Source organism: Lontra canadensis, unplaced genomic scaffold (assembly GCF_010015895.1).
Source record: "Lontra canadensis isolate GAN:19392208 unplaced genomic scaffold, GSC_riverotter_1.0 scaffold32, whole genome shotgun sequence".
Classification (NCBI taxonomy): Eukaryota; Metazoa; Chordata; class Mammalia; order Carnivora; family Mustelidae; genus Lontra; species Lontra canadensis.
Window position 1 is genome coordinate 12,719,531 of NW_022631026.1, and position 12,420 is coordinate 12,731,950.

General features: G+C 45.9%; 1 protein-coding gene and 1 non-coding gene across 2 annotated transcripts in view; both read left to right on the forward strand.

Moving 5' to 3' along the window:
- Positions 1-12,420, forward strand: part of VSNL1 (visinin like 1) — a 99,844-nt gene that overhangs the window by 29,034 nt on the left and 58,390 nt on the right. The window lies entirely within an intron of this gene.
- LOC116873310 lies at positions 4,786-4,892 on the forward strand. The gene has a single exon (XR_004383783.1). It is a non-coding gene; the product is annotated as a U6 spliceosomal RNA (small nuclear RNA).

The following is a 12,420-nucleotide window of genomic DNA, read 5'->3' on the forward strand; positions in this document are numbered from 1 at the left end:
TAAGCGTAATAACATGTATACCTCCTAAATACAAGGGAGATACCCAGGAAAACTGAAGAACTCACTGAAATGGCCCAAGCGATCACTTTAAATACTATCTCCAGCTAAACACAAAAGGGGATCGTGGGGATGGGAAGCAGTTTGGGGGTACTGTCAGGCAAAGCACAGGAAACAAGAGTGTGATTGTTATGAACACTTAAGTCAGTTGCCTTCCCCACTGGCAAAAGTTTCTAGGGATTTAGCCTTCTCCCCCTTCATGCTGCAGAAGGAAACACCCTTACAAATGGAGATTTCCCTTATAAATGTAAATGTCTCTTTCCACTCATATTTTAGAGATTCGCCTATGTCTGCTGTTGCTTAAAAATAATCAGCCTCAAAGGATCCTATGCCAGAGAGACATATATTGGGGTAGCAAATTCTGCTCCCTTTCACCTTCTTGGACCTTTTCTTTGACCTTGGAGTAGATCTCTCTGGACCTCATTAGACAATCCTAATCTGGCTTTAGGCAACCAGCAGTGATGATCTATGGGATCATCATTTCTATGTTTGAATTTTCTATCTTTTGAATTTGAATTTCAGTCATTATAATGAACACTGGATAGTGCTTTAGCATTTATAAAACTCTTTCCTAACACATTTAAACCATGTGCTAACACACCAAGATGGATATTGTTATCATCAATCTCACACATGGTTGCGCTGAGCCTCAGAGTGGTTTCCTGACATGGCAGATCCTGAGGGTCAGGGACTCTGACCTGGACATCCGCCAACACTGTGTCTCCTCATCTCCAGGGCATTGAGACAGATCCAGGGTCCTTCTGAGCCACTCTTCATATTCATTTCTTCACCCAGAGCAACCCAGGATGGGCGTCAGAACTAACGGTCTTTGGTCTGCAAGTGAACCCTGACCTATTGCTGTGAATAGATTGTTGGAAAGGGAGTGGCTTTAACTGAAAGCACCGTGAAAGTACTTTCAGGACTCCCGAGATTGATGATTTTATGAACAAAAGCCATTTTGTTTGTTTGTTAGAATTACTTATGTATATATTTCTGATTATAAATGTTATGTGCATTCATTATAAAAAGTTCAGAAACGTAATGAAAAGTGAAATATTACCACCTACCAGCAGTTAGAACCGCTGTTAAGATTTTGATGTAAATTGTGTCCTGCCCAAACATTGTGTGCACACCAGTTGAGCATGTGTATGTATAAAGCAAAGGCAAGGTGATACTGCACCTACTGTTTTGTGACTCCTTTTTTTTTTAACTCTAACAGCATATTACATTATCTTCTCTCCTTTTTCCTTTCTTTTCTTGGACTTCAAGTGTACATTTATGTTCATCATACTCCTCTGTCCGTGGCACACTATCATCACTGCCTATCTAAGCCCCTCCTGGGTTTTATTCTATATTTTTTCATCTTCTGTACTTATTCCCATTTCCTCTTTCCATTCTATTGTGTTTAATACATGTCCTTGGTTAAGTGTTTATCCTTGAAAACACATAGTTGTTTTGTATACTTCCATGTTTTAATTTAAATAAATGACATTGAATCAATACCAGTCTATGTCATTAAGTGTAGATCTGTATTACCACTTTTAATGGCTTCGTAATTAACCTCTGTGTAATTCTTTTTTTTTTAAAGATCTTATTTATTTATTTGACAGACAGAGATCACAAGTAGGCAGAGAGGCAGGCAGAGAGAGAGGAGGAAGCAGGCTCTCCACGGAGCAGAGAGCCCGATGTGGGGCTCAATCCCAGGACCCCAGGATCATCACCTAAGCCGAAGGCAGAGGCCTTAACCCACTGAGCCACCCAGGCGCCCCACCTCTCTGTCATTCTAACAAAATCAATTTAACTAGTTTTCCATGATGGACATTTAAGTTGTTTTTTGAAAAGGTGCGGTGTTTTAAAAATGGTTTTAAACAATGCTGGAGGTAACGTCCTGATATCTACATCTCTCTGGATTTGTGCGATTGCTTCCTTGAGATAATTTTGAAGGGCTACTTTGCAAATAATTCTTTACCCAATTTTTCAGCTCCTAAAGTAGTTTTGTTACTGATTCATTGGGGTTCCCTCTCACACCCTCCTCTTTCTCTGTTCCTCCCTCTCCATCTCCACTTTGTGCCTGTCTCCCTAATGGCACTTAGCACATTCATCTTTGATCTCTGTTTCATATGTTCTCTCCTATCGCTCAGCTGATAAGCTCCAGCTAGTTGTTGACAGAGACCACACAGTAATTAATTGATTCAACAGCATTTCCTGGGCACCTGTTCAGTGTAGTCTGAGGTGAACCTGACAATCACTCTGCCCTTGGGGAAGCCCGTGTCTAGTGAGGTGGCAGACATGCCGAAGGCAACCAGATGTGCTGTACGGTAACCACACCCTGGCCGGTGGTATGGTGACAGCAGACGTCAGGGTGTGAAAGAGGAAGCCAGACAGCAAAGTCACCCAGACGAGGTACCTCATCTATGTCTGGTACATGGTTTAGAATTTCCTAGAAGGCTAAAGGGGAGAAAATGGCAACTTCCCTCAAAGCAAGAGGAACAGCTGGTACACACCAGAGGTTTGAGATAATGTAGCAAGTTGGAACCTAGGATGGGATCATACACAGGGGTGAGACCAAAGAGATCTTGCATGTGGGGCAGGGGAGGCCCAGGTGAACAGGCCTAGAAAGCCTCACTGAGGGTTGGATTCAGAGTGAGGCTAATAGGAGACCACTGAAAGGATTCCACAGGACAATGGCATGATGGATTTGGTGTTTTAGAAAGGTCATTTGGCTATAGCGTGGAAGATGGGTTTCAGAAGAGCAGACTGTCAATGGAGAAGCAAGTTTGGATAATGATAAAAGTGAGAGATGATGGCAGCCTCAGCTGAGGTAGTGGTGAGAGAAAAGTCAATGGATTTAGAGGGAGAGTTGGGAAGCAGGGTCTACAAACTACTTCACTTGATTGGCTTTGTGAGAAGAGACAGAGTCCTGGATAACCCCCAGGCTCTGAATGGGAATCTGGGCAGATGGCAGGGCCATTTCCCCAGAGAAGAGCACAGGAAGAGATGTTGAGTTTGGTATGGTTGTAGGATTCCACGGTGGAGAGGTCCAGCAGGCAGAGGGAAAGATTGTCTAGCATCCAGGAAAGGCTTACCCTGCAGATAGATTGGGGAACCATACTTATCTTTGTAATATAGCGTAATATTGAGTAAAAGATTGTTGAATAACTGAATAACTGAATTATTGAATTATTTCTCATGTCATACTTCCTTCAAATAGAACATTTTACTCTCATCAAGGCACCTCGACACGAGAATTTCAAAGTTCTCTGTATTTAACGTGAGTTAAACTATTTTTTAGAATTTCTGTAGAGATAACAATTTAGGAACATGGTAAATGCAAACAGCTTTCAGAAAGGAAAGACCACCAGCCTAACAGTCAAGAGACCTCAGTGATTCTGCTACTATTGACAGACACTTGGATATGTCACTGGCCCCTCAGGAGAGCTGAGTCCTTAACTCTGAGAGCAAAGAGAGGGCAGGCACGGCTGAGGCCCAAGGATGCTCCTTGCCCCGGGACTGGGGATGTGCTGGTGACATGGGCGCCCCTGCTCTGTACTTCTCTCCCGCAGCTCCCTGCTGATCAGAGATAAGGACCACGGTCCTTCCCCACAGGGACTTGGCAAAACAACCTAGCACACAATCTGTTGGACAGAAGGCTGTGATTATTAATGAAAGCATTTCCTCTGTTACCTCACAGAACTCAGTGAGGTTCTGACACTGCCAGAGACGACCGTTTCCTTTCATAGAAATTGATGCTCAGACACACAGAGAAGAGTTGGAGAAAGACTCACAGGGGTGTAAAAATAAGATGCGGAAAAGTGGGTGGCTGCTTGAAACCCTCCCAGAGGAAACGCTACCAGCTATTAATCAGCTACACTTCTGTTCAGTGGGTGAGCAGAGAATTAGATGGAAACTTCACTCAGTAGTTGATGCTTTAGGCATACAGGGTCCTCGGATGACTTTCCTCTGTCAGGTTGGACAAGAAACACTTCAACTTGACAGTGAAGAAGCAGGACCACAGCAAAATCCCCCAGGTGTCACCATTTGCGTTCTTCTGTTTACACGTACCAGGTGTGGCACGCGGTGTCAAGGTTAAGGTGACGCCTAGATATATGGGCCTGGATCTTGAAAAGTCTGCCTCCCCATCGTCTGGAGCAGCCCAGTTTGCTGGGTCCCATGATGAGGCTCATAATAGCTACTGTTTGTTGAACACCTGCTACTTGGAAGGCACCGTGGGTAGGAATTCAGTGTGTTATCTAATTAATTCTCGTAACAGCCCTGTGCGCAAATTTCCCTCTGACAAATGAGGAAACTGAGTCTCCAGTGGGCCAAGGAGCTGCTCATAAGTCACATACTGTGTGCGCGACAGGAACATCATTTGACCCCGGGTCTGCCTCCAGCCCACTTTTTTGTACCACTCAACTAAGTCCAGTGAAAGATGGAAGAGACACTGTGACCAAACAGAAAGGGGAAGGGAACCTGCCAGATGGACTGGGTCAGAGTAGAAACTTTCCCCAAGTCCTAGCTTAACACCCGGGCACCAAGGTGGCTTCGGGCTTAGCCGTGCTTCCCAGGTGCTTGAGTGATGTCCTTTGTGCCTGGCAAAGGAGGACGAAGGCGGTGGAGTCTGACCCCCAAGGCTGGTTGGACCACTTGACCCCCTTACAGATCAGAGTTCCTGAGCACCTGCCACCTGGTGACCAGGCGAGTTTTAGTTTAGAACCACTTAGTCAAGTGCTCGCTTTGGCAGCACATGTACTAAAATTGGAACAATACAAAGAAGATTAGCATGGCTCCTGCGCAAGGATGACACGCAAATTTGTGAAGCGTTTCATATTTAAAAAAGAACCGCTTAGTCAGATCCAAGAGCTAATGTCCACCAGCAGCTGCCATCTTGGGTCAGGGCTGTCCCCAGGCAATGCCTTCAGACTCCACACCTGAGCTGCAGAGGGAGCACTCGGGTGGGAACTTGGCTGGAAGCAGCTGGGGCAGGCCTAAGGAAGACCACCTTTCTTCACAGCCCGGTCACAGGGACCTGGTGTGGCTCATTCTGGTCCTGCAGAGCCTAGGACCCTCAGCCCATGTCAGTGCCCAAGAGTCACAAGCCTGGGCATCATGGCAGCCACTGTGTCGTCCTGCCGAGGCTAACTAGTCAGGGCGCTGCTAGCTAGGCCCTGTTATGGACTTGCCCTGTTCCGTAACACAAGTTCCCTAACCTTCCTGGGACGCTTCTAGAAAATGAAGGGGTTAGAGCAGATGATTTTTTTGCTGCCTAGGGCCCACTTTGCTTTCACCTTCAAGTATTTATTGTTCTTTCTGGGTTGGAACTCTTGTCGCTTGCCCTGACAGGGCCTTTGCCACTGCCATCAAAACATTTTCCTCGTTGCAGATCAAATAAGGACTCTGGCCTTGAGTCCCCAGGGATGCAGTCTGCGCCCTCCTAACCTCCCACCTGTGTTATGCTTGTGGGCCAGACCTCGGCTGCAGTCCCACGAGGTTTAGGGCGTGAGGTAAAGTCATCAGAGAATGCAGTAAGAAAGGATTTCTCGCCTTTTCTGAAGCTTCTCTGGTCCCCAGAGATAGAAAGGCCAGCCGGGGATCCATACTCTGCCTTTAGAGAGATGCTGCTGGGGCCTTGGGAGGAGCCAGACTGGAGGGGCAGATAGAACCATCGTGTCAGATAATTGTCCTTATTAGAAAAGAAACCCCCACACAGTGCACTTGGCAACTTTGAGGCCTGGGTTTCAGGGTGGTTTTAACAGTCTCTGGAAACTAGCAACCTAGTTTCATTTGTTCATAGGATCCAAGGGAGGTGGTGATGGAGATTGTTTCAACATCCCTGCTCAGAGATAAACATGTGTCCTGGCTCCTAGGCTTTGGGTGTTTGGTATGGGGACAGCTCACTGCTGGGGTAGGAGGGTGAGAGCACCCAGCTGGGTCGGGAGACCAGGGTTTCATGCCTACTCTGTCATTGGGGAGCCCACGTGATCTTGGAGAGCCTCAAACTCTCTAACCTAAAATTAAGCGAATTAAAGCAAAAGAGCCCGAAGGCAAATCTTTTCAAGCTTTGGTCTTCTCTAGTTGAGAGATTTTTAATTTTTTTTTTTTTTAAAGGGTGGGTAGGGTCAGAAGGAGGGGTAGAGAGAATATTAAGCAGACTCCGTGCACAGCGTGGAGCCCAACACAGGGCTCGATGTCATGACCCTGAGATCAGAACCTGAGCTGAAATCAAGAGTCAGAAGCTTAACTGACTGGGCCACCCAGGTGCCCCTTAAATTATTAATGTTAATCCTCAGTATAGGATCTTGAACAACATCAGAGGTGTCAGGCAGAGGGAGTGAGGCATCAGCGAGAACTTGGATTATGTCTGTGCTTCTTGGAATGCTTCCTCCTCAGACCGTCTACTTTGATTCGTGTTCATGGTTTTCATCAGTGCTCCCCAAATTGGCCCGAGTCGCTTGCTGAAAGTATAGATTTGCTTCTGAGGGAGGGTCTCGTGAAGCTGCATTTTTAACGATAGTAGCACTGATGATTTTGTACTCAGGCAAGCTTGGGGAACACCAACTTAGAGCTCTCACCTGGGAACCAGACAGGTGAACTTGCCTGACCTGGTGGTCAGTTGTCTCTCTGTCCCCTGTGCTCTCTATCTCTCTGATCTGAGCACTCGTCTCATCGTACCCCACATTCCAATGGGCAGGAATGTCTCCTGCACTCATTTCTGAGCTTTTCAAGAACCACATCTTTCTCCCACCGTGCCTCGCACAGAACCTTTCTTGTAGACCACACCTGCAAATGTCCGCCAAGCTGAGTTGCCCAGAGCTAACTGGGCCATGGGTCATTATTGATGCAAACTGTTCGATCAAGAAGGAGAAGAGGGGCTGGTAAGAGCTTGTGGAGAAGTGTCACAGGGAAGACAGTGTTGGAACCTAGCCTGGTTGTTTAGACAAGTGGGAAGGAAAAGAAGGAGTCATCTAGGCAGGAGACTAAGCATGACAAGGCCTGTCTCTTCCAGTTATTTCAGTGTACAAGTGAGGAGCCCAGGACTGAGAGAGAGCACCTGCTGTATTCAGGGCTGGCCCCGTAATCTGACACTACAGCCAGCTCTGCTCTGCCTGGCGCTGTACTCCCTCAGCCTCCAACTGAGCCCCGGAAGTCCTTCCTCCGCTCGAGCCGTACCTCCAGGCCTGTTTCCGCACTGGTGTGCTTAACCTGTTGTGTATCCACACGTGTGCCTGGGCCTCTCCATCTCGGCCACCAGGCTTTGCACAAATCTCGCCAAGGTTCAGCCAGGCTAATGGCCGGATTACCTGGAAGAAGCCAGGCCTGCTGGTCTGGGCACCTCCTCGCACTCAGCGGGCCCTGCTGTGTTCTGAGAGGCTGGACTTAGATATTGGAGGGGGTAAAGGACAAGCTTGGGCCAGCACACACATGCACATACACATATGCTCCTTGAATTCTCTCTCTCTCAGACGCAAAGGGTTTGTGGAGGAACGAAGCTCATGGGCGCTCATTGCCTCCCCTGGCCAGCCTTTTCCTCCTACAGGAAGTCTCCCAGATCTGTGCTAAGAGCACTCATTCACGCTCTGGTTCCTCGGCTCTGCAGTTCTGCTATTGAGACTGGGTAGGAAGTGGAAGAGAGGCGGGCAAGACCCAAGGCAGGCAGGCCAGTGAGAAAGTATTTGCAGAATCCAGGCAGGAGAAGATGGTGGCCTGTGTTAGGAAACCAGTGGGGTTCTGGAGAACGACTTCTTTTTTTTTTTTTTTTTTTTTTTTTTAAGATTTTGTTTATTTGTTTGACAGAGAAATCACAAGTAGGCAGAGAGGCAGGCAGAGAGAGAGAGAGGGGAAGCAGTCTCCCTGCTGAGCAGAGAGCCAGATGCGAGGCTCGATCCCAGGACGCTGAGATCATGACCTGAGCTGAAGGCCCCAGAGGCTTAACCCACTGAGCCACCCCTGGAGAACGACTTCTGTTCTGTACTAAGCTTTCTCTGCTGGTTGAGCTAAGACAGAGTACCCATTCCTTCGAGCTTCAAAGCCCTTATCAGTAAAGGGCGGGTTGGTGATAATCTCTTTCTTACTGGACTGTTACATGGGTAACTGTTGTCGCACGGAGCCTTTTGTAAACTATTGAGTATAAAAATGTGGTCTTTTCTGGGTATCCTTGGGAAGTTGGTGCTAGGCTTTCCTTACCCATGGGCTCATTTCTGCTTCTTTTGCCCACACCAGATCTCCCCCATCAGTCCTGTTCCTTGGCTAACACTGAGTCTCTCTAGTGCCATGCAAACCATGAGAAATCATTTGGGTTGGGGCTTGGCTGGTTTTTATCTTATAACCTGGAATGCTAGCTTTAAAATCATACACCCCCATGTCTGTCCCCTCCCTTCTTAGGCAACAAATATTCAAGTACTGACGGGTACCCAGATGAAGAACCCACAGAGCCAACATGTGTTATACTGTTTTGAGACAAGTCGATTTGAAGTCTGTGACTCATCTTTTCAACTTTACAGAACTTCAGCTGCTGATCAGTGAACAGTGCGGTTAGAAGGGCCTTAAAGGTTGTCTGGTCCAACTGACTTGTTTTCCAAATGGGGAAACTGAGCAACTGAGGAGGAAAGGATCTGGCCCAAGATCACAGAATTAACTAGAAAAAGAACGGGAATTACCCGCTCCCCTCTACACACACACACATACACACACACACACACGCATACACACAAGGATTCTTTTATTTTACTTTATGTGTGTCGTGAGATCTTTTTATTGTGAATGCGATAAGTTTTATGGTCATGTTTCCCGTTTCTGTTGTCCTGGGCCCATAATGAGAGACACTGTTGGCTTTTCTCACGGTAGTTCCAGGACAGAGGGGGTAGAGGTGGGGAGTCTTAACCCCTCCCTGCTTTCCTTCATGCATCCGACATCACTAAGCACCACCTTTATGCCGAATCCTGAGGATATTGGCTTTAAGATGTTCAAAATTTAGTGATGAAGGCGACAACAAAGAAACAGTCTCCGGGTGGGCAGGCAATTTTCCGTACGGCGAAATGAAAGATTCCTCCCATCTGTTGCCTGAGCGTTATATTTATACATGTGACGGCACTGACTCTTCTCCTATATGGATTACTATGAGACTGATTCTCCCAGAAAGGAACGTATGAAATACCACAACTTAATGAAGACCAGTGCCAAGGTCCTTGAGTCCCTACCTCGCAGTGGTTCAGTGCCCTTCGTTCATTTGGTTCCTCAAAAACTACTCATTGAGCACCTAGTCTGAGGTAGCAGGGATGCAAACATAAATAAAAGACAGTCCTCTCCTCCAAGAAACTGACAATCCAGTAGAGAAATAAATAATGACCAGGGAAGCTTTTACCAGGGAGTGGAGATGCTTGGGAGAAAGGAAGCCTACGTCAGCCTTGGAAAGTCCGCAAAGGTTTCACAGAGGGGGCGGTGTGTGAGCTGAGGCTACGTAAAGAAAGAGGAGAAGACTGCTGAAGAAGTGAAAAGACAGATGGGCAACAAATGAGGATGTGAGTAGGCAGGACAAGCGCCAGGCGAGGGAGAAGGGGCCACATCCTGCAGACAATGAGAAGTGTTGACAGTTTTCGGGAGAGGCTCAGATGGTAAGGTTTGTATTTTAGAAATTCATTCAGGCAGCCACGCAGAAGGTGGGCTGGAGTCAATCAATCCAAACAGGGTCTGGCCAGAACTTGATTTTCCCCGTGATTCATCTCACTGCCAGGCACACCTGGCTGATAGTGGCTGACCATGACCCGTGACCGGGAAGCACAATGTTAGGCATGTGAGTCTCCAAAACTGTGATTCGTGGTCCTCACCATGTTCCCTGTGTGAGACCGCCCTCTTTTTTTTTTTTTTTTTTTTTAAGATTTCTTATTTGAAGGTGCACAGGTGGGCCAGAGGGAGAAGGAGAGAATCTCTAACCAGACTCCACGCTGAGCGCAGAGCCTGTTGCGGGGCTTGATCTCACAACCCTGAGATCAGGACCTGAGCCAAAACCAAGAGTCAGGGGCTCAACTGACTGCACCACCCAGGCGTCCTCATGCTGTTGACCTTCTAAAGGCATTTGGGAGAGGCAGTTTCTAATAACACTTAATCCATTTTCCCATCATGAATACAAACTCACTCTGGCTTGTGGTTTTGGTTAACTCCAACAGTCTTTTCCAAAATAGGGCCTGGCAAAGTGACAGGTCCTCCTCTCATCTCTTCTTTCATTGCCAAAAGGCACTGATTCAGCCTCACAAACCTTCCCGCTTTTGCTCCTCCCGTTCCTCCTGAGATGCCTTCCATCCACCTGTCTGTCTGTGATTGTGTACTGGAGTCTTACTAATCCAGGTTCAAGTTCTGGTTCTGCCACACATTACTTGTATGATCCTGTACAAGAGAGTTGCCCTGATCCTCACTGCTGAGCTGTCATAGGGTTAAAGATCGAGGGCGTAAAGTTCTCAACACAGTGCCTGTCCCACTGCCAACACTCAGCATTCATCAGCTTTTACTGTTAGGGGAGATTCTGGTTCAATAATGAAAATTTGTAATTCTCGACTGTAAACAACAGAGTGAAGTCCTGGAAGTTTGGTAATACACCTTTTGATTAGCAGGATAACCACGGATTACAGTTTTCTCACCCAGATTAATTAAACTTGACACCTGAGTACCCAACTTGATTTCCATATCCAGCTGGGGGATCCCACAGTACTGATAATTAAGAGACAGTTGCTAATAAGAGACATGGAGCAAAAATTAAGAGCAAAAATAAGTAGAGATGCTCCACGATAAAGGGCGTAGTTGCTGATCCTCAGGTCCCTTGCTCGAACAGAAGAGCATGGAAGACAAATGGGCATTTTAATGATATCCTCTCATTGTGTTAGATTGCGATGATGCGATGAGAAAGCTTTCCTTGGAAGTAGCAAGAGTGGTTTGGTTTCATCACAGTGAAAGAATTGTTCAGTGTTAGGGCAGGTCACTGACAATGGGTGTGGAATGTGTTGTGGAAGAAGGCAAAAATTAAAAACAACAAAGTACGGGATGAGATTACCCCTTCTGGGATAATTGCAAGTGTAGACCTGCCTAGAGCCGAGGATAGAATTTGTCTCGAGCACGTTGAAGGCCTGGATCCACGTGGGTAAGATTTCAAAGCCTAATTCAGTTCCAGTATCAGGATTTTGAAGATCTTGTGACACTTTCCTTATTCTGGTGATCCTTCAGATTTTCACTTTTAATTTAACTTATTTTTTTTAAAGATTTATTTATTTTTGAAAGGGAGAGAGAAAGAGAAGGCAGGAGGGAGGGACAGAGAGGGAGAATCTCAAGCAGACTCTGAGTGGGGAGCCCGACAGGGGTTCGATCTCACGACCCTGAGATCAGAACCTGAGACATAACCAAGAGTCAGACAACTGACTGTGCCATCCAGGTGCCCCTTGATTTGAATTTTTAAATCAATCTGTGGTTAATTTGTTTAGTTTTCACTTTTTTTTTATTGTAACACCACAACATTAAAGGGAAACTTTAAAGAATCCTCTTTAATTTTTCTGCACTAATACAAAAACTATTTTAATTTTAGAATATTGTTTATTGTTGTGTACCTATTTTTAATTAGTCCTCACAGTGAATCTGAGAAGAGTTTTGTTATTATATACATTTTATTAAGGAAGGAATTTAAGTGGCTCTTAAGGACTGGATGGCTCAGTCGGTGAAGGGTCTGCCTTCGGCTCAGGTCCATGATCCCAGGGTCCTGGGTCAAGCCCCACATTAGGCTCTCTGCTCATGTTCTCTCTTATTCACTCTCTCTCCCTCTCAAATAAATAAAATCTTTTTTTTTTAAAGGAAGGAATTTAAGATAAAGCTGTTGGTTTACATATTTTTAAAAGATTTTATTTATTTATTTGAAAGAGAGAGAGACAGTGAGAGCAGGAACACAAGCATGGGGAGTGGGAGAGGGAGAAGCAGACTGCCCACTGAGCAGGGAACCTGATGTGGGGCTCGATCCCAGGACATTGGAATCATGACCTGAGCCGAAGGCAAATTCTTCATGACTGAGCCATCCAGGCATCCAGCAGTTAATTAATATTGCTCTAAGTAACACACATGGTATACAGTCAATAACCTGGCACATAACGGGTATAGGTAACATTATATTATACAGTTATATTTTTACCTACCAGCTGCAATAATATCAGAATAGAATTAGGTCAACTGGAATTCACCACTCAATCTCTCTAAAAAGCCACCAAGTTTGTCAACATTGGCAGCAACGTCGTAGGAAACCTCTGAAGAAGAGCAGAGAAAGAGAATTAATTTGACTAATAAAAAATTATTTAAAAAAATAAAAATAATAATAAAATAAAAATAATAAAAATA